Here is a 22,033-nt window from a genome sequence, read left to right on the forward strand (position 1 = left end):
AGTTTAGCACGGTTCACCCAGTGTCTCACAAACAGGAAAAAATGTGAAACCACTATGGGAAGGGTTAAAGTGGATTGTGGCCGACTTGTATTTCTAAATCTATGTTTTTTGACTTAAATTCAGTAAAAAAATAGGGCTTATTTTAATTCTTCAGAGGTTAGATTCTTCTGAGTGGGTTTCTGGGTAAGGTAGTTGTGATGTGCAGTCATTTTCAAAAGCTATTAGAAAATATTTTAGAAAACCAGCATCAATAGGAAGACTGTTCTGAAAGATGACTGCTTGTCTGTAATTAGCTGTATTTAAAAAATTTTTTATATTTATCCAGATTCAGAATGACCTCTGGGACTTGACCAAAGATGCTTTCAAGGGTTAAGCAAAGTGCCTGGGGTGGGGGAGGGAGGAGGAAGCAATTATTCCCTATTTTAGCCTTATTGACCTCTGCCCTCCAAGAAGGAATAATGTATCTTAAAAAAATACATACACAGACACAGATGCAAAAATATAAATGTTTATAAGTACCTTTACTTTGGGAAAATTCACTTTCACAACATATCTTTCTCAAAGAATCACTGTCACATCCTCTGCAGTGTCAAGTCTGTTGACAGCAAATATCATCATGACTGTAATTTGTGAGTCATTCTGCCAGCTCCTGTCTGGTAAAAGCAAACTGTCCTTGAACACTGAATATTTTTTCCTGCCACAAAATGGCCAGCGATTCTCTCCTTAGCATAGGATCCCCAGGATGTGAGGAAATTAATCTAAGACAAGATAAACTATTCTCTTTTCAACTACAGCAATCCAGATAATTCAATATACCAATCATATCTGATCTGGCTATTTTACAACCCAAATGTGACTGGATTTCCTACAGTTGTACTGATTTAATACAGGAACTGGTAGGCTGTTGAAGAAAGATAGCATTAACCTGAAAAAAAATATGGGGCAGTCAAAATAATTTTGTTGACTTCAAAAGTGTTGACTGTAAGGCTTTCTCACTGGACTTATAGGTCCTAAGGGAAGGACCTATAGGTCCTACCTTCCACAGCTTGGTAGCACATGAAAAACATAAAGCGTAAATACAGGTCCTAATTATTACTTCATGTTTCTATTTCCATATTCGTTACTGTGCATTTGTGGAGTAATACATTAAGAAATAAAATATAGCTTAAAATAGTTTTCACTATACATGCAGAAAAAGTTTTATTTTTCTTCAGGACAAACAATCTCATCCCACCTGAAAGTTTAACATTGATGGATTCTATAAGGTTTCCCAATTCTGTCACGTAGATGTCATTAAAGACCAGGATGATCATTGGGGCCATATAACATCTGCCTCTGCTACTCTTTAAAACATTAACAAATAAATTCTAAATATAGATTTAGTATAGCCACAGTTCCTATTATTTTTCCATCTTCTCCAGGGGTTAAACCATGTTAAAAAAACCCCAAAAAAAAAACCCACAAAAAAGCAATCACCTGCTATATTCTCTGAACTAGTGAGTCATGTGATTGTTTATTTGTTGTTTTTTAAAGTTTGGTCCATAATGCCTCTGTTTTTCATGTTTGGTTTGATTTAGTATTTTAGAATCTAACTTCAGCTTTTAAAACTTCAAACAGAAATGCCATTAGGTGTGGAGCACAATTTTAAAAGGTTAATAGCTGTTTGCACATTGGTATTTTTAGCAATACACCCAGTCATAGCCAAATAGCAGCTATTTTTCAAGGATCAGTAAAAATATTATTCTGTGCTGAATGGGAAGGCTATTTTCTGACATTGTACAATAGCAGCAGTGCCAAAGGAAAAAATAAAAAAAAAAAGGAAGGAAAGAAAATTTACTGATCTATAAATTTTGGTTTAAATTACTGCCATCTATCTAGAGATTATTCTGGAAATTTCTCTTTAACTAAAGTAATGAGAAAATTTCAGTCCTATGATTCAGGCCCAGAGGACAAAGCAGGTTTCCCAACTCTCCTTTTCTATCCTTTCTTATGTCCAAGAAATTCTGCTCCGGTTGATGTCCACTGGGGATAAAGGCAACTAAACAGAAAGAAACCAATAGGTGGGGATAAGATATTGCTTTCCATTTGTTCTTTCATTACACTTTTTTTTATTAAAAAAAAAAAAAAAAGAAAGTATATCAGAAATTATTTTAAAAAATTGGAATTTCCTTGATGTGGGAAAGTGTGGGCAGTATTTGTATGCCTTCTTATAGAAAGCAAGAGCTTCCAAGGAACAAAAAAGTGAGAATCTGGAGCAGAAAGAAAACAGATCAGAGACTTTTAGACAGCATCTTGAGCTCTGAAGAAAGATTGCAGTTTAGTTTCCCTCGAGCTACAAGACAGTCAAGTCTGCTAATATTTTCCTATTTCCTATAAACTGCTAGTCAGAAGTGATACATTTATTGTAACCTGAGAAAAAGCACATGAAATATGTTTAGGAATATTGCAAGAATTAGCTAGAGCTGCTGGTGGGAATGCAGCAAGTGCTGAGCAGATTGAGAAGAATCGGGACAAGGGTTGGGTCATGGGAGGCCTGGCACAGAGACAAGAGAGGCACGAGGGGAAGCAGCTCCTGTCTCAGCAGTGCTGCCAGTCCAGACCAGGATTTAAATCTGGAAAGGCTGTACAGTCCCTGTCTGAGGGGCTGTCACTGCAAGGTGAGGAAGCAGAACTTTGCCAGCAGTTACTTCACTAGCACAGAGAGTAGTGAGGGATGTGTTTAGTACTGACTGCTGCACCTATTTAGCCAAATTTTCTGGTTTTTCACTTTAAATAAAATATGGTTACTTCAACTAGTTAGTATTTGTGCATGGAAAATAAATTTGTTCCTTATACAGGATTTAACACTTAGTTTATTTTTCCCTAGATTTCCAGGTTCCTGTGTGGACCAGTGTTTTATTAGCTACCTGTTTAAATACAGGTCTTGTTTCTGTGAGCTTGCTAAAAAATCACAATCATTTACATTTGTATAAAATATTTAAAGAACTAGCAAAGGTGAAGTACAAGAACTTGAATCGTTGATAGAATTTGGGTCATCTTTACAGATGATTAAAAAGTGTGTGAAACTCCGTGTCAGGGTGTTTGTCATATTTTCTGGCAAAAATTCCCCAGCTTAGAAAGACCAAGAAGGGAAGTTAGAGGAAGGGTTTGTCTAATTATTGAACCAGAGATGTGTCTCTAGACAGTTTAGAGAGATGAAGACTGATAGAGAGCATTTTGTCTCACCTTATTGAGGATTCTCACAGCAGATAAAACATTAACTAAGACAACTTAATTGCGGCTTTGACTATAAGTGAATTCAGAATGATTCACTTGGAAGTACACATCTGTATATTAAACATCTAACACTGTGTGAAATTAATCCTACTTTAAATGCTCAGAGGAAGGCCTGGAAAGGAAAAATTCCAACTATCTGAACATTTCAAACCTTCCCTGAAGATGCAATGAAGAAGTTCACCACAGGTCTAGTTCAGGTACTGAAAGGAAACTAATAAAATAGGAAAACTTTCTATATTTGTCACTTTATACATTTATTCAAATTTACATACACACACACACACAAACATATATAAAAAACATGATTCATATATTTGGTATAAATATATAAAGTAATGAGAAAGTAGACAGCTGTTATCAAATAATTTATTAAATAATAATTCAGAAAACTCTATAAATTTTCGTCACTGAAGAATTGTATAGACTAGAATTTCCAGGTAGTATGTCATCAGAACCAACATTACTTCATGACAGTAAGCAACTGTCTGATTTATTTTACTTATACTCGGCTGATATTTATGCAGAAATATTAAAAGTAATGACTGTATGGAGTGTGAAATAACATGAAGAAAAGAAAGAATATCAGCTTAAAAGGAGTCTAAGTAAAAATAATTGCAGATAACATATGTAAAATAAATTTATACAAGATACTGATATGTGCGAGAAAATACAAAATGGCTTAGCAGTTTTGTCATAAAGCTTTTAATGGTAAAATTTTTTACAATTTGTCCATGACAGGATTTACAAAGCCAAGTGTGTCCTTATAGGAAAAGATGACCAAAAAATTTAACCAATGTACAGCAAAGAAAAATCACACTTGAACTGTCTCCCAAAATCTCAAAATAGTAGAATATCATTTCTAAGTTAAACAACATTAGCTTTCTAAAAATTATTTGCATTAACTTTATTATTACAATGCACTAAATCTACTACAAAAATTAGTAGAACGATTTGGATACTTTAGGATAACTGGATACTTAGATAACAATAAAACAAGAAGAGATGGATTCAACTAAACAATTGCCTGAGCAATTACACTAAGTTATAAAAATTATCTTCCTTGCAAAGTGGGAAGATCTTGTTTTGAAACTCAAATGTCTTTTGAATTCCTCCAGCAATGCAGCACACTGGAGTTGTGAGAAGAATTGTTAAGTTTCCTCAAATATTTGCTGTTTGGCTGGGCTAGAAGAGGCATATAGACAATGCAAAATAGAGACAAGTAATTTGTGTCATGGGCTTCAACTGAAAGTAACAAAATATTTCCAAGCTTTGACAAAATTTTATAGATATACACTCTCACCCTGCTACAAGCACACAGACAAAATATATTTGTTTCTGAAGTGAAGCTGAGCAGGATAAAAGAAGTCATTGCATTGCTTTTCTTATGGGATTTTACTACGGTAGGCAGTTTCAAAAGAGTGCAACTCAATTCACAGGACTGTGAAGAATGGTAAAACCAGCTAGTATTGGCTGCAGGCCAAAGCAATTAGCTAATATTGATAATTAGAAAATTAAGCAATTAGTTAAGAATGTTACCATGAGCTTTCAAGGGTTGTTTTTGCTGGAAACAGAAACTCATGCCAAAAGAGCTATATATGCCTTGGATGCAATTCAGTTCATTCACAGGGAATGGCTATACTGAGCTGTTTCTAGCCAATAGATTTCATTCATAAATGTTTATTCCTCATGGCTAACTAAGCAGCCCTGACATTTGTATTGGTGCCATGGAAGTGATAAATTGGGATTTTGATTTTCTTATGTGATGACTAATTCATCACTGTAAGCATACTTGAACATGAATAAAGATGAGAAGCATTTTTTAGCCAGTTTCGGGGGTTATATCAGTCTAGAAAAACCTACAAGTTTGCAATTTTCTTCCCCATCCCCAAATTTCTCTGCCCCATAGTATATCAAGTAGATTTTATTTATCCTGTAATAGCTGAAAATGCTGCAGAATAGTAAATTGTGTACCATTTTCATAGGAAAACATGCTTCTATAACATTTTGCAGAAAATTTTCTTGCACTTTGTCATGACTTAATGTCTTTCAGCCTGACAGATGTTTGAGGAAAAGCTTTCTTCAATTTGTTCCTTTATATAGAGCTACTTATTCCAGCTCCTTCTAAATCCTCAAATAACATCCTGTCTCTTCCTATCTTTGTTTTATGTAAGTGTAGAGTAAGTGAAAGTACTAACAGTTTAAGCTCATCTAAAATTGTGAAACCCATACTTAGGATGAAAAATCAAAAGAAATTATCGTGAAAATTAGTATCAAAAGTGCAATATGATGCCAATTGTTCTGAAGTGAACTGTATATTTCACAGTAAAATTATAACTATTAAAACCAGTAAGGAGATCAAAATAGAGGTAAATTATTACACAAAAAGCAACAACAACAACAACCAACCAAAACAAAACAAAACAAAACAAAACAAAAGACAAAAAAACCCCCAACCAAACAAAAAAACCATATTAACTGTTGCAGGGTAGCAGTTTAGCTAACAGATGGTTAATAGTCATCTTTAGTGTTTAACTTCCATTTAAATTCTGGATCAGCCATGTAGAACAGCATAATAAAAGAAACTACTGAATCAAACAACAGCTAAGAAATGCTGAAGAGAATGTCTTTAATGCTTTGCAAAAAGATACATAAATTGAAAAGAAAAGTTTTAATCACAACTGAAGATAAAAAAAAGAGAAAAAATAATTTTCACAGGTGTTCCTCTGTAAATTCCTTCAACATGGAACCTTCTCATGGGCAGGAGGCATGGATCCCTTCTCCAGAGAGCAGTCCCTGAGGAGTGAAGGGCTCCAATGTGGGTCTCCCATGGGCCACAAGTCCTGCCAGGAGCCTGAACCATGGGCTCACAGTTTCCTTTGGGCATCCATCAGATCCAGCAGAGGCCCTACACAGGCTGCAGGTCCACTGTGGACCTCCATGGGCTGTTGAGGCACAGCTGCCTCACCATGGGCTGTCTGCACCATGGGCTGCCGGGGAATATCCACCCTGATGCCTGTAGCACCTCCTCACCCTCCCTATTCCCTGATTTGGTATCTGCAGGGCTGTGTCTCACTGCTCTCTCCAGGAGGCTGTTGTGGAACATTTTTCTCCTTTCTTAAATAAGTTATCCCTGAGCTGCTGCCACCATCACTGATGTGCTCAGCCTTGCAGCGGGTCTGTCTTGGATCCACCTGGAATTTGGTTCTGTTGGGCATGAGGAAAGCTTCTCAAAGCAGCCACTCCTGTAGGTCACCTCACCTTGCCTCTCATTGCCTCGCCTCCCTTCTCTTCCCCTCCCTTCTCTCTCCCCCAAATAGACATGGATAACACAGAACTAGAAGGGGCTTCAGGAGGTCATTAGTGCAAGGTATGCCTCTAGGAATGAACAATATTAATGTGACTTTTAGCAGATGCTCAGGATGGAATTTATAAAGACCCATGTAAGATTTCACAACTTCCCCAGGCAATTCCACTGCTCCCCTAAGCTTGAAATTGCTACAAGGTTCTCTGATATCTAAACTAAATGTTACTTAATGCAATGTAAGCAGCTTAGTGTTTGTTCTGTCTTCTACATTTTCATTGAACAGACAGACTCCTTAAAAATCCTTTTAGAAATTTGATTTTTTTTTGCATGTGTCTTGTGAATTTTCCTCCATTTTAAGGTTTTCCTCCATTTTCAATTGTTTAAAATATTGATTTCATATTATTTTATATTATAAACATCTATATACTAGCACACAAATAAAAGAAAAAGAACATCTATCTATGTATGACAGCTTATAGCACAAATTAAACTGATAACAGTATTAATCTACAGTGTTTCAGACTTGGCCTCTTTTCTGTTGAAATTACATGCATTTCATGAAATTCAGTCATAGTGATAACACATACACAAGAACTTATCTAAAATTCAAGATGCATTAAATAAAGTTGGAGGCCTATAAATGGGGAAGAACAGAAAAGAAAAAGAAAATAGCAAATAAATAGACTTGTGTTATCTGGCTATGAAAACCTCTCTCAAGGAGACAGAGGTAATTAAATAAAGCAAGAGCTGAAGAGGCAAAAACTGCTATCATGTAGGGCTTAGCCAGTTAGAGAAGTCTTATGCCTTTAATTGGCAAGGTCAATGAAGGTCTGTTAATTTGCAGGGTCTCAGTGGAGCAAGCAGCACACACAAGGAAACGGGGTAGAATCATAGAATCATTTAAGCTGAAAAAGACCTTTAAATCAATGCATCCAACTGTAAATCTGGCACAGGCAAGTCCACCACTAAACCATGTTCCTAAGTGTCCCATTCATATATCTTTTGAACACATCTAGGGATAGTGACTTGACCACTTTCCTGGGAAGCCCGTTCCAATGCTTGACACCCCTTTTGGTAAAGAAATTTTGCCTAACACAAGTGGTTGTCAGCATATAGAAGGGCATAAATTCCTTTAACCTCCCTTTGCTGATGCCTCTTCTGATCTTTTTAGTTCTGCAAATAAATTTTTTCTTGCGTTCTAAATTTAAGAGTAAACTGTCTACATATGTCTAAGATTCCTTAGGATGTGGAAACAGATTCTTTGCTGATTTTTATCCTGATTAGAAACTGAGGTTTTATTAAACAAGGACTGAAGTCCTCTATTTTATTTCTGTGACAAAGAATCTAGTGAAGGACTGTAATTTTGAAAGTGGCTAATGCTTCTGAAACTAAAGAAGATCTTTTAAAAGTTACAGGGCAAAAAAGGAAAGAAATGCAAAAAGTCAGGAAGGCATAAAAGTGATGTTAAAAGATTTATTTTTAAAAAACATGAAAAAAAAAAGAGAAATTTAAAAATTGAAATGAGCGTTTGATTTAAAAAATCACACAGTATTTAGAAGACAAAAATAGATTCACTTTTGCAGCAAGCGAAATTGACATGAATTGCAGAGAGTTTTTATCAATATAAGTAGTGCTTTTTTGTGATTCTCCTTCACATGCCCTGACTATTCTGAGCTCTAACTTACTTCTGCCTGTACTCAATTCCTTGGGAAAAACGAACCCTGGCAATCAGCACCCTTTGTCTCTCACTTCTTTTTCTGCTTTCCTGAATGCTGTACTATATCTTCTTGACTGAGTAGCTTCCTTTTCTCTTCTGGCAGAGAATGAGATATAAAAGGAGTTTTGCTGACTACAAATAGGAACCAGCAATCTGTCAACTTCTTCACTGCTGCTCAAGGCAACAAGGAAGGTTACAGGATCTTTACAAACAAACTTTCTGACTTTTTGCCCAAGTGATAGAATTAGCATGCAGATAAGGAGTCTGGGAAGGACACACAAGTTATTCCTCCTGCACCACAGGCTTTACATATTAGTTTATCAATTTTTGTATTAGAGCAGCTGTGTGAACCTACTCAGCTTCTCCTACCTTGTCAATAATGTTAAGCAATAGATAAGTTAAAATATTGGCATGAGGCAGAACAGAAAGTGTGGGAATCTTCAGAAGAAATTTTCTAAAGGAATATATTGGAGGATAGGAATGAGGGAAAATATCTGTAAGGCCATCATTCTGCATCAAATGTTGTTTAGTGTTCATTACCATGACCTGACAACAAAAATGAGTTAGACAGCTAATCTTTGAGGAGAGGGGAAAGAAAGGTTGCTTCTCTACATGTAATCTGAGAAAATAGTAGGAATTTAAATTCACTGTCACCTAAGTTTCCAATGGTTTCTGGCCAAAGTTTAGGAATGTCACACTCCACATGTTTACACTCACTTTGAGGCAGGGCATTTATGACACCGAGAAAATATTGTGTTCTTTACACTGACCCAGGTCATATATGGATAATGTATTAAAACTCAATTTGCTGGTGCAATTTCTTTTACCAAAGTTTTGGGTTTTGAAGCATACTGAGCTCCTGAGTTTACTGTGAAGTTCACTTATTTAACCACTTCTTCAATTAGTAATATATTAACATCATGATAGATTTTGTGGCTTGTGAAATCAATTTGCTTGATTTTGCTTTGGGCAAAGATCAATACTGTACTGTAATGGTATATGGATTCTCAAGAAAACAAAACAAAACAAAACAAATTAATCAATACTGTTAACTGCTAACCTCATATATTAAAATTTATGTGCAGAAAAAATCAAACAGGATTTTAAAATGTATGGTTATATTGAGATTTTTTTTTATGGTGCATATAATTCTCATTGTGGCAGGATTTCTGAGAGACCATAACTACTAAAATATGAAATGCAATTGTTCTGAAGATATTAGTTGATAAGAAACTATAATTTTCAAAATTTCAAGAGGCGATCTAATGGTCATCAATGAAAGAGAAAAGATAGGAAAATGTTTCATCTTCCTAAGTGATTAGGAATTTTCTTCTAATGAATTCAAACAATATTATTAAAAATTGCATAACTGGACTAACCATTTCAAAGCAAAATAAAAACAATTTCAGGTTGTTGATAAGGTTCACTCCCTTAAAAAATTCAACCTATCTCCTCTCAAGAGTGTGTATAATGAAATATTCAAGGCTTCTCTTGTAATGTATGAGTTACAAATTACAATACATAAGAAAGGATGAAAATAATAGCTTTTTGTTCAAAAGAATTAAAAATTTTCAGTAACAACCCCACAAAATAAACTTAAAAATAAAATTCATCTGGTTTTCTTCAGTCTATATTCATAAAGTTATGAAGCAAAGAGCTTCTGTTTGGGCACTCTAGTGAAAAGGAAAATTACTTATTAGGAAAATAATAATTTAAGACTAAATATTTCTGCATATAAGTAACTTGGTTTATTCAGTGATTCAGATGACATATCAGTGATCAGGAATGTGCTATAAGAGATGGCAATATGACTTTTAACATATCAAATCCCTTAAACTAAGCTAGAACTAAGAAACAACTTATGCATTGTGCCTGTACAAATACGAATTTGGTCCACAGAAACTGTGAGTAGTGGCATTACATCTTTAAAGCAGATGTTATCAAAGATGCAGATGAAGAAAGCAGTATTATATTTAATAATCTTTTATGCTTTAAGCAATGGTATCTAATGCTGAAATATAAATAAACAATAAGTACAAAGAAATTGCTTTCTGTCTCCGAGTTGCTAATTACTAGTCGTTAACCACTTGTTGTAGTTTACATAATTTAGAATTATGAAACAGCATTATTCTTCTGAATTACTTGTCTGAAGGATTCTTTCCACAAGAGACTGGGAAAATGTAGTCTCATGCACTGTTGTTAGCTTTCTTTAGACTTCTGATTTTGTGAAAACTGCAGCATTTGGATCAAATAGTTTTAAATTACCGCTTTAAGCACCTCATGCTAAATTGAGATATTATTTCACAACTACAAACATAAGTATTTTCAGAAAATTGGCCATATGAAAAGTTATTGAACATATGTCTGTGTGACTGATTCTGTCACAAGGAATGAAATTCACCCAGTAATTCCTTTATGTGGCTTAAGAACTGCAGCTGAAATAAATGTTGTATTCAGAGATACACAATTTCACAATTTAATAGCTTCAAAATGGAAGGGAAGGAGGTGGTGGGCTTTACTACACCATTTCATAAAATGATTCATGTATTGAAGTCAATTTTTGTTAAAATTGTGTGATATATTCCTATTTTTGGTTGCTAACTTTGATCTCATTTTACCTGACACTCAGAGGTTGCAGGCAGCTCTGACTTCATGATTTTGGATCACTAACTCCATATGTAATATCAGATGTTTTTACATGAGAACACACAAACAGCTCACACTAGCTGGTTAACTATGAAGATGATCCAAGTCTTTTCCTGTATGTCCTAAAATGACTGTTCTTTTTATGATTAAAACTAATAATTTTCATTTAATCTTGCTTTGATATTAAAAGAAGATAATCTAGATCAGTTATCACATTTAGATTACAAAAGCAGTAATCTGTCCTTTCTCCTCTTAAAACTCTCTGTTTAATTATTTTTAGAATCCATTGAATAGTGCTGGATAGCATTTGTTCTAATAATACTCATTGTTATGTTGGTTATTTGGCATCATTTTGCTTTGACCCACCTTTAACAATGAACCCAGTTGCCACAGAGGTGGGTCACAGCACCAGGCTGGGGCAGCGCATTCCTGAAAGGCAGCACCCATGGAAGGGGCCCATGCTGAAGCACTTTGTGAGGAGCTGCAAGCCATGGGAAAGACTCACCCTGGAGAAGTCCCTGGAAGACAGTCCTCCATCAGAAGGGTCCATCAGGGGAAGAGTGTGAGGAGGTCTCCCCCTGTGGAAGAAGCATCAGAGGAAATGTGTAAGCATAACACCCATTCCCCATTTTCCTGTGCTGATTGGGCAGAGAAGATAGAGAAGTGAGAATAACGTTAAGCTTGGGAAGGAGGGAGGGGTGAGGGGAAGATGTTTTTAGCATTTGTTTTACTTCTCATTATCCTACTGTGATTTAATTAGCAATAAATTAAATTAGTTTCCCAAATATAAGTCTGTTTTGCCTATGACAGTAACTGCTGAGTGACCTCCCCCTGCCCTTATCTCAATTTATGTGTCTCATTATATTTTCTCCCTCCAATCCAGTTGACAAGGGAAGCGGTAGAGAAGCATTGGCAGACATCTGGCATCCAGAAAGGGAAAACACCATCTAAGTTTAGAATATTCAGCTCACTAAATGAAAGATTATCACTTTACTACAAAAGAGTTTCAAACTAGATCATTTTGTAGACTCCTCAGCTTTGTCTATTACTGTTACTTCTATTAGCTACCATCTGAGCAGTAACTTTTCATTCCCTATAATTTAATCAATCTTCTGCATATTCCCTCTTCTTTCTCTTATCTTTCTTTCCCAGTCCTATGTTATGGTATTTTAATCTCTGTCTTTCTTCTAATCCTATTTTTTTTCCTTTTTGGTAATAGCAATACCTTCCTTTTTCCTTTTCTTTTTGTTATAGCAACAAGTTCCTTATACTTATTAAAAAAAAAAAAAAAAAGAGTACGCTTATGGGATTTTAAAATTTATTATGGGATTCTAAAATTTAAGCTTATGGGATTCTCAAATTTATGCTTATGGGATTCTCAAATTCACCAATAAGTACATGTTTTTTGACATGAAAACAAATCCTCAAGTTCAAATGGTAATTAGAAAAAACAGTGTAAAGCAGTCAGAATCAATGAAGTGAGTTAAGAAATCAAAATTTGGATAGTAAAGACACTAAAACACTTAAAATTTACAAAAAATGGAAAGAGAAATGTTTCAATCAGCTAGATATCTCAAATCAAGTTCCCTCCCTAAACAAAGAAACTCTTCAAAGGCATGCTGAGTCAGTCACAGTTCACCATGAATAAGTGTTTTCTTCTTTTTTTTTTTCTCCATTATTCTTCTTTTCACACCTGGGAGCCTCAGTAGTATTTTAATGTTTAATGATGATGGTTTTAACCCATTCAATAATTTGATTTGAATAATGGTCTGCATAATGTTACAAAATGGAGTATGGTAATGCTGCTTTATCACCTAAGGCAGTAGAGTTTGCTTCTCCAAAAAAAGAAATTTTCATTGGACAGGCAACATAATGAAGTAAATTCCTGAACTCCTGGAGGGTGCTTTTATCTGTTACACTCATGACATTTTAACTGAAAGTGTGTAGATCTAATTAGTCAGAGGCAAAAGTGTAATCAATACTGATTTATGAATATTTCCCACATGTAACACTACTTGTTTGGGCAGAATAAATTCTTACTTGTACAGTTTATTCTCCATGATTTCTTATTGCTTTTTGTTCATAAAAATAATAACCCTATTTGTTAGAACTGAAAATTTCCAACTGCACACATCTGAAACACTTATTTTTCTACATGTATATGTACAGATGTCTACGGTTGCTCTGGGGACAAGAAACTCCAGGCTCAGCGGTCTTACATAAGAGGAATGAAACCAGATCAGCTCCAACTGAAGATTGCTTGTGATGTTGTAGAAATTAATGCTAGCTAGTTGCCAGTCATTCATCTGTTCTTTCACAGATTAATTTCTGTGATCTCTAGCCCCAAGCAAGCCTGAGAGTATTACAAGCATCACAGTCTTGTAGGCTGGCATCCCTTTGAAAGTGAGATATTTTTAATCATTTTAATTGCCTTTCCCTTGACCTTTTCATTTCTGCCATAGCTGCCTTGAAACACACCAATCTTCAATCAGTATTCCATGTGCTGGTACCTCATAATGTTTTTGGGTATTTTTGTCATCTCCTTATAGATACTTTAATTTATATTTCTGCCTAAAGTCTGTAAGTTTTCCCTCTATGCCATTTTGTGACTGTGCCAGCATGCCCATCAATGTCAGGTTTTCCTCAGTTGCCACAAAAGATGGATCATACAGCCAAAGAAAGAAAAAGAGAATCTGTAAGAAGAAGCTCAGAGAAGAGGACTGGTTTTGCTTACACCAGAGTTCTAGGAAGTGTTATTCACTTTTCCCAAATAGCAAGTGATAGGAGAAGGGTAAAAAAGGCTCAAGTTGCACCAGTGGAGGTTGAGATTGGAAAATAAAGTTATCTTAAAAAACATTGTAAAATGGTCATTACAAAATATTTCTCTTTGGAAAGAAAACTTTTAAAGTGGAAGGCAATGATTTTTGGGAAATTTCTGCTTCCAAAGAACACAAGACAAGATTGAAGCTTGGAGTCCCTCTCTCAAGAGTATTAGGCACAAAAGTTTTGATTTTTTCAAATGACTTTGCTATTTCTTCTTCGGAGAATAATTTTCTGTTTCTGTATTTGAAACACATCATATACCTCCTCTTGACTCCATGTACAATAGTAAATTACACCAAATCTATTACAAGTAAAAAAAATGAAACAGAATACTTTATAAAATAAACCTCCCTAGCTCACTCCAAATAGAAAATTTAGCACAATGAAGGATGACAGTAATTCAGAAATTTGCTTTATGCATTTATAATGATTTAGGAAATACTATTTTTTTCAGTATTTTTTTTCAGGTTTCTTCTATTTGAAAAATATATTTATTCTTTATCATGTAGAAATATACCTTAAAATTTCAAAAACACATAGATAGTTAGATGAACTTAATGGTAAAACTCAAACAGAACAAATCTCTCTGATGAACTAAACCTCTTTTTATATGACGTAATTAGTTCTACAGACATCTGTCTGAGGCAGAGTAATTTAGGAATATACTTTTTAAAATATGAGAATAGCAACCGAACATGTTATCCCTGGTGACAGAAAATCAAAGTGCAGTCTTTAAAAATGCTAAATTACAACAAGGGAGCACAAATAAGAGGTTACAATGGAATAATGAAGGATAACAAAAAATGCGACCTACAAGCCAATCAATGCAGAAGCAAATAGGATCTTCAGCAACTCCACAATTAGGAGGGCATAGAATAGCAAAATATACTCATTAGTAAATCTAAAAATACAGAAATTGGTTTGCATGTTTGAGGTTGTCTTCCCTGTTATTCTATCACTCAGTAAAAACTGTCTGTTTATTGAGTCTAAAAAGTGAATAAAGCTGACAATGGCTCACTCCTAGAAAAAACAAAACAAAACACAGTCAAGATCATATGAAACTCATAGTTATTGAGCTCTTTAAAAACATATAGTATCACTTTAAAATCAAACTGCCACTTTATAAGTAGTAACAATTTTACACAAGGTTTTCGCTGCCATTCAAATTGATTGTAGTTTCATGTTGAATAAAGTGTAAGTAGTGTTTCAAGCCTGCAGGAAGCACCACAATGATTCATATTAAGATGACAAGGCTGTGAACTGTCACACATTGCCTCTTAGGGTTCTTTTTTATTTTTCATGCAGTTAAACACAATCTATTACCTGTAATGAAACTTAATCTTCAATTGGATATATGAAAGATGTGTAATAATAATAGGCCCAGAAAAGTGGTTAAGGCAATTTTGTTTTGGTAGTTGTAAGGAAAAGATTCACATCTTCCTGTTTTTTGGGGTTTTGTTGTTGTTGCTGTTGTTTCTTTCGTTTTGTGTTTTGGTTTTTTTGTTGTTTATTTTTTTTTTTTACCATAAAACAATACATACCTTTCCAGGACACTGTAGACCTGCTAGAGAATCTGTTCTGATGACGCAATGCATTCCTTGTTTGCACTGCTCAGTGAATACATCAAAACTACCAGGGCCTAGGTATAAAGGGACTTATTGAAACTTCACATATTATTATAAGCATGTCCCTTGTGGAAGCTGCTAATTCTAATAAATGCATTTTGACTGAGCAGGTAAAATGTTTCACTAAATTAGATTAAATGCAAATTTGCATTTCAGATGGCATTGTTTTTTGATTGCCACTATATAAAGAAGTAGAAACCCAGTGATTTACAAAGCAAGGAGGCAGAGATCCATGTAATACTGTATGTCCTGATATCTCAAGTGAAGAAGTCTGTCTTTGTAGGAAAATAAATTTACCCAAAAGTGAGTTTTCCAGTTTTGTCAAACTATAGTGTGGTGCTTTACTATTTGTTCATTTGACATACTCAACATAACGCAGGAAAACTGTTTTCAAATCCAGAAGAACACTTTGAGATCTCAAAGTAAAATGTGCAAATATTTACTTTATTCTGGAAATAAACTACAGTAAGTATTCTGGAAAAATTATTTTATCAAAATCAAACAAACAAGCAAACAAAATCAATAGTTCATGTATTTGACTAGAATAAATTCCATAATAGTCTTAAGTTCATTAGGAAAAATAATAAAAATAAATCACTCTACATTGATTTTTAATTTTCATTATTAGATTATTGAAATATTAGTGCAATCTTTTTCATCTATTTTTAAAGCAGTAGCAAAACTTGTCATTATTCAGATGTAAAAGAGAATATATTGCTAGCAAGATTTTTGATTTATGAATTGCATTAGGCATTGAATTTTATTTTTCCCACACACAATAAAAATTCTGAGTTTAGATGATTTTCCACTTATAATAACAAGATGTACAGAGATAGATATAACAAAACCAGTAGGCCAGATGATAATTTGGTCTGGCTATTTGATATCATGATTTTCTGTAGATCATGCTGTGTAGGACACAGTCTCTTTAATAAGAATTGTAACTTCCTTTATGACAATATTAAAATTCTTAAAATAAAGGCAAGTAGTATTGAGAGAGACTGCATCCTATTGAAAACATGGATCCCAACAGCATGTAGCATTCTCTGGTACTTTGCTTGAAAATTTATTAAAACTCACATTCAAAATTTAAAAGCAAAATATTACTGAAGAAAACATATTTCCTGTTCTCCATAGAGATTACATGCATGGTATTTTTTGATGGCTATCTCCTGTAAATATCCATGTTGCTATGAGAAGTGGTACGGACACAGGGCACTGTCTCCTTTTGCTCTGGCTTTCCCTGCTGCCTCCTTGGCTCCACTGAGAGCACTGGGCACTGGCAGAGTGGGGGGCAGCAGCAACACTGAGCTGTGGCAGCTGGAGAGCTGGGGCAACGTGGTGCACATGGACCTGCTCCAAACTCTCATGTAAACTGGAACATTTTGGTTTATTCTGGATTGTGCTTGGAGAGACAATATTCTGTGTTCAGCCCTGCATCAGAGAAAATATGTCTGAGCTGCCATGTGCCACACTGCTTCTCACTTCAGCACCCAAACCAGTTACACCTGAGAGAGTCTTACGAACCATGCCTTATGAATATTATTCACTATTTTTTGCTTTCATAGGCCCTTTGGGGAACTTGTCGGAGAAAAAACTGCACATGTATAGATATGTCCAGAGTTTATTGTCTGCAAAAGGCAACTTCAACTCAACAAGTTGCTACAACACAACGTATAAAAAGAACATTTGTTGCAGACAAAATTAACCTTGAAATTCTCACACATAGATTGCATTATTTAGGACAAAAGGAAATATGATTATATTTTGAAATCCTTCTGTTTCAGCTTACATTTTTCACTGCTTACAACTTTGTGTTAAGAATGTATATATAACTGTTCTTCGTAACACTCATCCCAGAAAATATTGACAGATGAAGGCACAAGGTGGTTTTAGAATTGTAAAATTTGGAAGAAAAGAAAAAAGAAACAAATCTTTATGAAACTTGTCAGTGGTAGCATGTGTTTTTTAAGCTTGATATCTGTGTCTAAAAATCAAAGTCCCGATGGATAAAGGTAAAAGTCAGAATTCCTGAGTGACTGAAAACTTGCATCTTTTCTTTATAGGTTCATCTTTAAGATTTCTCACTAGAAAACAGCAGTTGAAAAGATTATCTTATAGCAGTACTAAATAATAGACTGTTCTGCGACATTCAAAGGTCTGAGGCTCCCTGTGGAACTAATGACATTTGTACAGCAAGTCAGGCTGCTTCTGCAAAGGACGATGGTGGAAGAGGGAAAATGATATTTTTTTTGACAGAATGTTAACCCCAAGTTGCCAGGTCTTCTAAAAGATAACTGCAAATAAGAGAGCTCTAATAACATTTCTAATAAAGAACCAAAGTCTTAGATGAATTTTAAACTCATACACTTCACTGATTTTGGTGTTCACAGCTGATGGTCTGTCCCTGACACTTGGTAGAGAGGAAATAAATGCCATATTGCTGTGCTCTGACAACAGATCAGTAAGGTACATTTTCTCAGAAGATATAATAAGCACTTTATTAAGGACACTTCCTTTTGCTTGTCATTGCAACACTCTATTTTTTCTTTTTTTTTTAAACGCTGGAGTTTAAAAGGTTCCTCTGGACTTGTTTGAAGTATGGCTAGCTCAGCCATTAAGCATTGTCATGGCCTCCAAATGAGATCTGTTCCTATATTTAATCCACTTCTATACTGAAAAAATATTAAGACAGAATTAAATCATGGGCTTTTCTCACTCAGACGATTTGACCTTGACATGTCCTGAATGCCCTTAGTACAGGGCTGTAATATGTGAAAAATATTGGGAAGACTCTTCATCTCTCTAATTGAATCTGTCGAAAATTGCAGCTGAGAATTTAAGAGTCAGAGGGAAAGAAGGCAAGTGAATAAGGATAACTTGCTTGTCTCATGGAAGAGAGAAGAACTCAGCTCCAGACCTCATGCCTGTCTGTGTTTTACATCCTTATCTCTTTGGCTAGCCCTCCTTACTGGGAATCTTTTTCCGGTGTGTGATAGCATAACTTCGAGCCAAGGGATGAGTTTACACATCTCTGATATCCCACAATCCTAACACTCAAGCCCATCTCCCCGTGTATAAGTCAAATTATTTCAGAACAAGATGGGTCTGCTGAGGAAAATTGGCACCAAAATATTTGTAAAAGTCACTTTGTTCTGCAGCTTTCTACCACCCACTGCCTGATGTAGCTGTCTGTGCAGACCAGCACAATGACCTGCTTCGCAGACTTCTTTAGGGATTTAAACAGAATTGGGCAGCTATCTGTCTAAAGTCATTTAACAAGAGAACTCAGTTGGAAGAAGAACATTATCTTCTCAACAGGGCAGCTAAATCTGTGTTTAAGCACTCAGTCAATTTCTGCCTCAAGAAACTGGAGACTTAGGCAATGTTAGAAGTAGATGCTCTTGATTACTGTCTGAATTTTGAACCAAGAGCCCAAATTCCCAGCTGAGAAGTGTTTCCTAGGGTTGCATTTAGCCCTGTGGGCAGCCAGAATTACCTACCTGCACTTGCTATGTCTGTCACCTCAAAACCTGCTCAGTCTTTCTCACTCTAAACATAAGCATGCAGAGAAACTGAGACTTACACCACAAAGGTTTTAGAGATGTGACAGTATTTCTCACTAGGATTACAAAAGAGATAAAGCGAGAGATTTACTGTGCATTAGTAATAATATGACCCTGTGCTCTGAAAAACATTTTAATGAAATATTGCACACTGTATAGCTAGCAGAGTAACAAGGTATGTTTGGGCAGAGGACCAGCATTTAAACAAAACTCATTAGATCATTAGATCTCTCCAACTATATACTCATGTTACCTTTGTTAGCTAAACACAGACTTAGAATAAAAGTTCCCCTGAGGCATAATGTTACATATGTACTGAGTATACATGTTTATTTTTGTAGCTGTTTACATTTCCAAATGTTTGGTGTAGACAAACAGCTTTTTAGATGTACTGGCCAAAGTGATTTACTCTACTGAAACCATCCGTGCCCTCCACTTCTCTCAACTACCATATGTGAAAGTGATTTTTGTCAGCATAAACTTCCTGAACAAACTTTAAATCTTAACTTTTGTAGCTGTTACAAAGAAATTCAGTAATGCTTTGTACTGTTTTGGCTTTAAATATTCCTTTCTAACTTTGCTCCCTGTTCCTTTGTGATTCCAAATTGACAGATGGAGTTCTCATGTTGCTGAGATATTTAAAATTAAAAGTAGTAAAAAATGTATTCAAATTTTAAAACAAACAGACCCCAAACCTTCTGCCCTACACTCCTGTTCCTTTTTCAATAATTGAAGAAATCTTTTTGTATGGAAATATCTGAAAAAATGCACCTTCTCCTTTTCTATTAAAGAAATATCCTTCCTGTATTGCTTTTGCTGAATACATGGGAAATTAAATAGGCCTATTAAGGACAGGGACAAGCAAATTAATAAGATTTAAAAATCTTGATTCTTCTTTCTTACTGTCATGGTTTGACCCGGAAACAGGATTTCTGGGATGCTGTGTGGATGGGGCCAATGAGTGGTCAGTTTTGAATATTGCCATCTGGCCTAACCACTGGGCAAATGGGATCCACCTCCGAGAACACAGGGTAAAAGCAGGGCTCTCCCCCTGGCAGTTCCTCTTTGGATTTCCGGCGGTGAAGGAGTTGGGTCTCTCCCCCGGCCCAGTTGCTGGCTGGGCTGGGGGAGGGGAAAAGCCATGCGGCCCGGCCTGGGAGAGGTAGGCCTGGCCCCAAGGGTGGAAGGAAGAAAATAAAGAAATGCCGGGAAGCAATGGGCAGCCTGTTTCCCCCCCCCCCCCCCCCCCCCCCCCCCACTTTTGGAGACAGACAGAGAAAGTGCAGCCGGTGTTTGTGTGCGTTACCTTGAAAGCAGTAAACATGTGCTGGTAGCAGGCAGCCCGGCTGAGAAGATGGTGGGGGGGGGTGCAGCCAGGAGTCCAGCCGCTTGGAGGAGTTTTTAACCCTTTCTTTGGACAATGAAAATTTCACAGAACACTAACCCTTCCTAGACGGGAGATAAGAGTGGAGGAGGACGAAGGAGATGAGTGAGTGATGAAAGTCTGGACCAGAGAGAGAGAGTGAGATATGTTGGAAAGACGGAGAAGAGGGAGTGGCATTTTATGCTGGACTCTTTTGTGTATCCATGCACAGAGCTATGTTTCCCTGGAATACAGAGACTGAGACCAGGGGGAGAAATATCCAAGAGCCAAAGAAGATTCAGTGTGGGTACCCCTCGGCCCCAGGGGGTATATAAAATATGGGGGGGACAGATGTCCCAGAGGTGAGAGATTGAGCTTCTCTGGAACTGGACACAGCCTCCTTAAAAGGACAACCCTGGAAGCAGCCCTGATTCTGGTCCGGTGGTGAGAGCACCGGAACAAGGACGGAAAAGGCCACCACGACACATGGAAGGACTCCCTCTCCTCTTGAGGAACTGAAGTTGAGCATTCTAAAGGGTGGTGCTGGACCCAGAATTGATTTTGGATTGTATTGTATTGGGAATTTGGGGGGGAGGAGGAGGAGGAGAGTGTTTTTGTGAGGTTTTATTTTCCTTGTGTTTTCTTTTTTTTTTTTTTTTCCTTTTTCTTCCTTTTGTGTGTAGTTTAGTAATTGTCATTGTAGTTTAGTTAATAAACTTTTCTTCTTTTTCAAGTGAGAGCCTGCTTTGTTTATTCCTGGTCAAAATCTCACAGCAGACACCAGAGAAGGTGTATTTTCATGTGGGTATTTGGCCTTGTGCCAATGTCAAACCAGAACACTTACCAAACAAAAGCTAGAAGCTAATACTACAAAAGGCAATGTAGACTAAAGCAAAGTGAATCCACCTTTGATTTGTACTATATCAATATTTTCTGAAAGAAATATTTATGGTTTCAGTGTTCAAGCTGAAAGATTGAGTGTTGTGGAGACAAATCTGTATTAAAAATATCCTGGTTTAACATGACTATTTTGAACCTGTTTGCTCCTTTAGTTTTGCTGGTGGTTGCCACATCCCACTAGTCTGCATTGCCTGAATCTGTTCTAAGAGCACAGAAAAAGTGCAAATGCAGAGGCCCTTTTTCACTTCAGATTCCATCATAAGCTCTCATAAAGCCAATAATGCTTTCCCACATCTGATAGTTCAGCATTGATTTCTATTACATATAGAAGTGATCCTACAGGTTTTAGACTTTACTTTTTTCCCCTCAATGTTTTCATTACTTGGTAAATGACAATTTGACTATATGAAATCTAATCCATACAAATTTTAGGTGAATATACATTAAAGAAAATTTTCCTTTTCTGTGTTGACTATCTCATTTCAATAAAGTCCTCTGAAACTGAATCCAAATGATTTTTTGTGACACTTTATAAACGATTCTTAGAAATATTTCAAAGAAAAGGGCCAGAAAACCAGAAAGTTATGCCACTGGGTTCTTCCAAGCCTCTTACCTCTCTCAGTAAATACTGCATCAAAGCTCACTCTATAGGGCAAACAGTTTCTCTGCTCTTGAGTGCTGTGGTTTTAGTTTGTTTTTAACAGTTTCTCAATTGAGTTTGCCAGCAGGCCCATGATCTATCCAGCAGTGATAACAGTGTGCAATACACAACCTTTTTCTACACAGCTTCCCTGCCTCTCTTTCTGTGTCATA

General features: G+C 36.0%; 2 long non-coding RNA genes across 2 annotated transcripts in view; one reads left to right on the forward strand and one right to left on the reverse strand.

Moving 5' to 3' along the window:
- LOC113459354 (uncharacterized) overlaps positions 1-11,535 on the forward strand; it is a 35,534-nt gene extending 23,999 nt beyond the window's left edge. Inside the window, exon 3 of the long non-coding RNA XR_003380511.2 lies at positions 11,328-11,535. This is a non-coding gene — a long non-coding RNA (uncharacterized LOC113459354). The remainder of the gene's footprint in view (positions 1-11,327) is intronic.
- LOC113459355 (uncharacterized) overlaps positions 1-20,426 on the reverse strand; it is a 91,791-nt gene extending 71,365 nt beyond the window's left edge. Inside the window, exons 1-2 of the long non-coding RNA XR_012579147.1 lie at positions 20,264-20,426; positions 11,449-11,521 (exon numbers count right to left, since the gene is read on the reverse strand). This is a non-coding gene — a long non-coding RNA (uncharacterized LOC113459355). The remainder of the gene's footprint in view (positions 1-11,448; positions 11,522-20,263) is intronic.
- Between the last annotated feature and the right edge of the window lie 1,607 nt (positions 20,427-22,033).

This window comes from Zonotrichia albicollis, chromosome 2 (assembly GCF_047830755.1).
Source record: "Zonotrichia albicollis isolate bZonAlb1 chromosome 2, bZonAlb1.hap1, whole genome shotgun sequence".
NCBI lineage: Eukaryota > Metazoa > Chordata > Aves > Passeriformes > Passerellidae > Zonotrichia > Zonotrichia albicollis.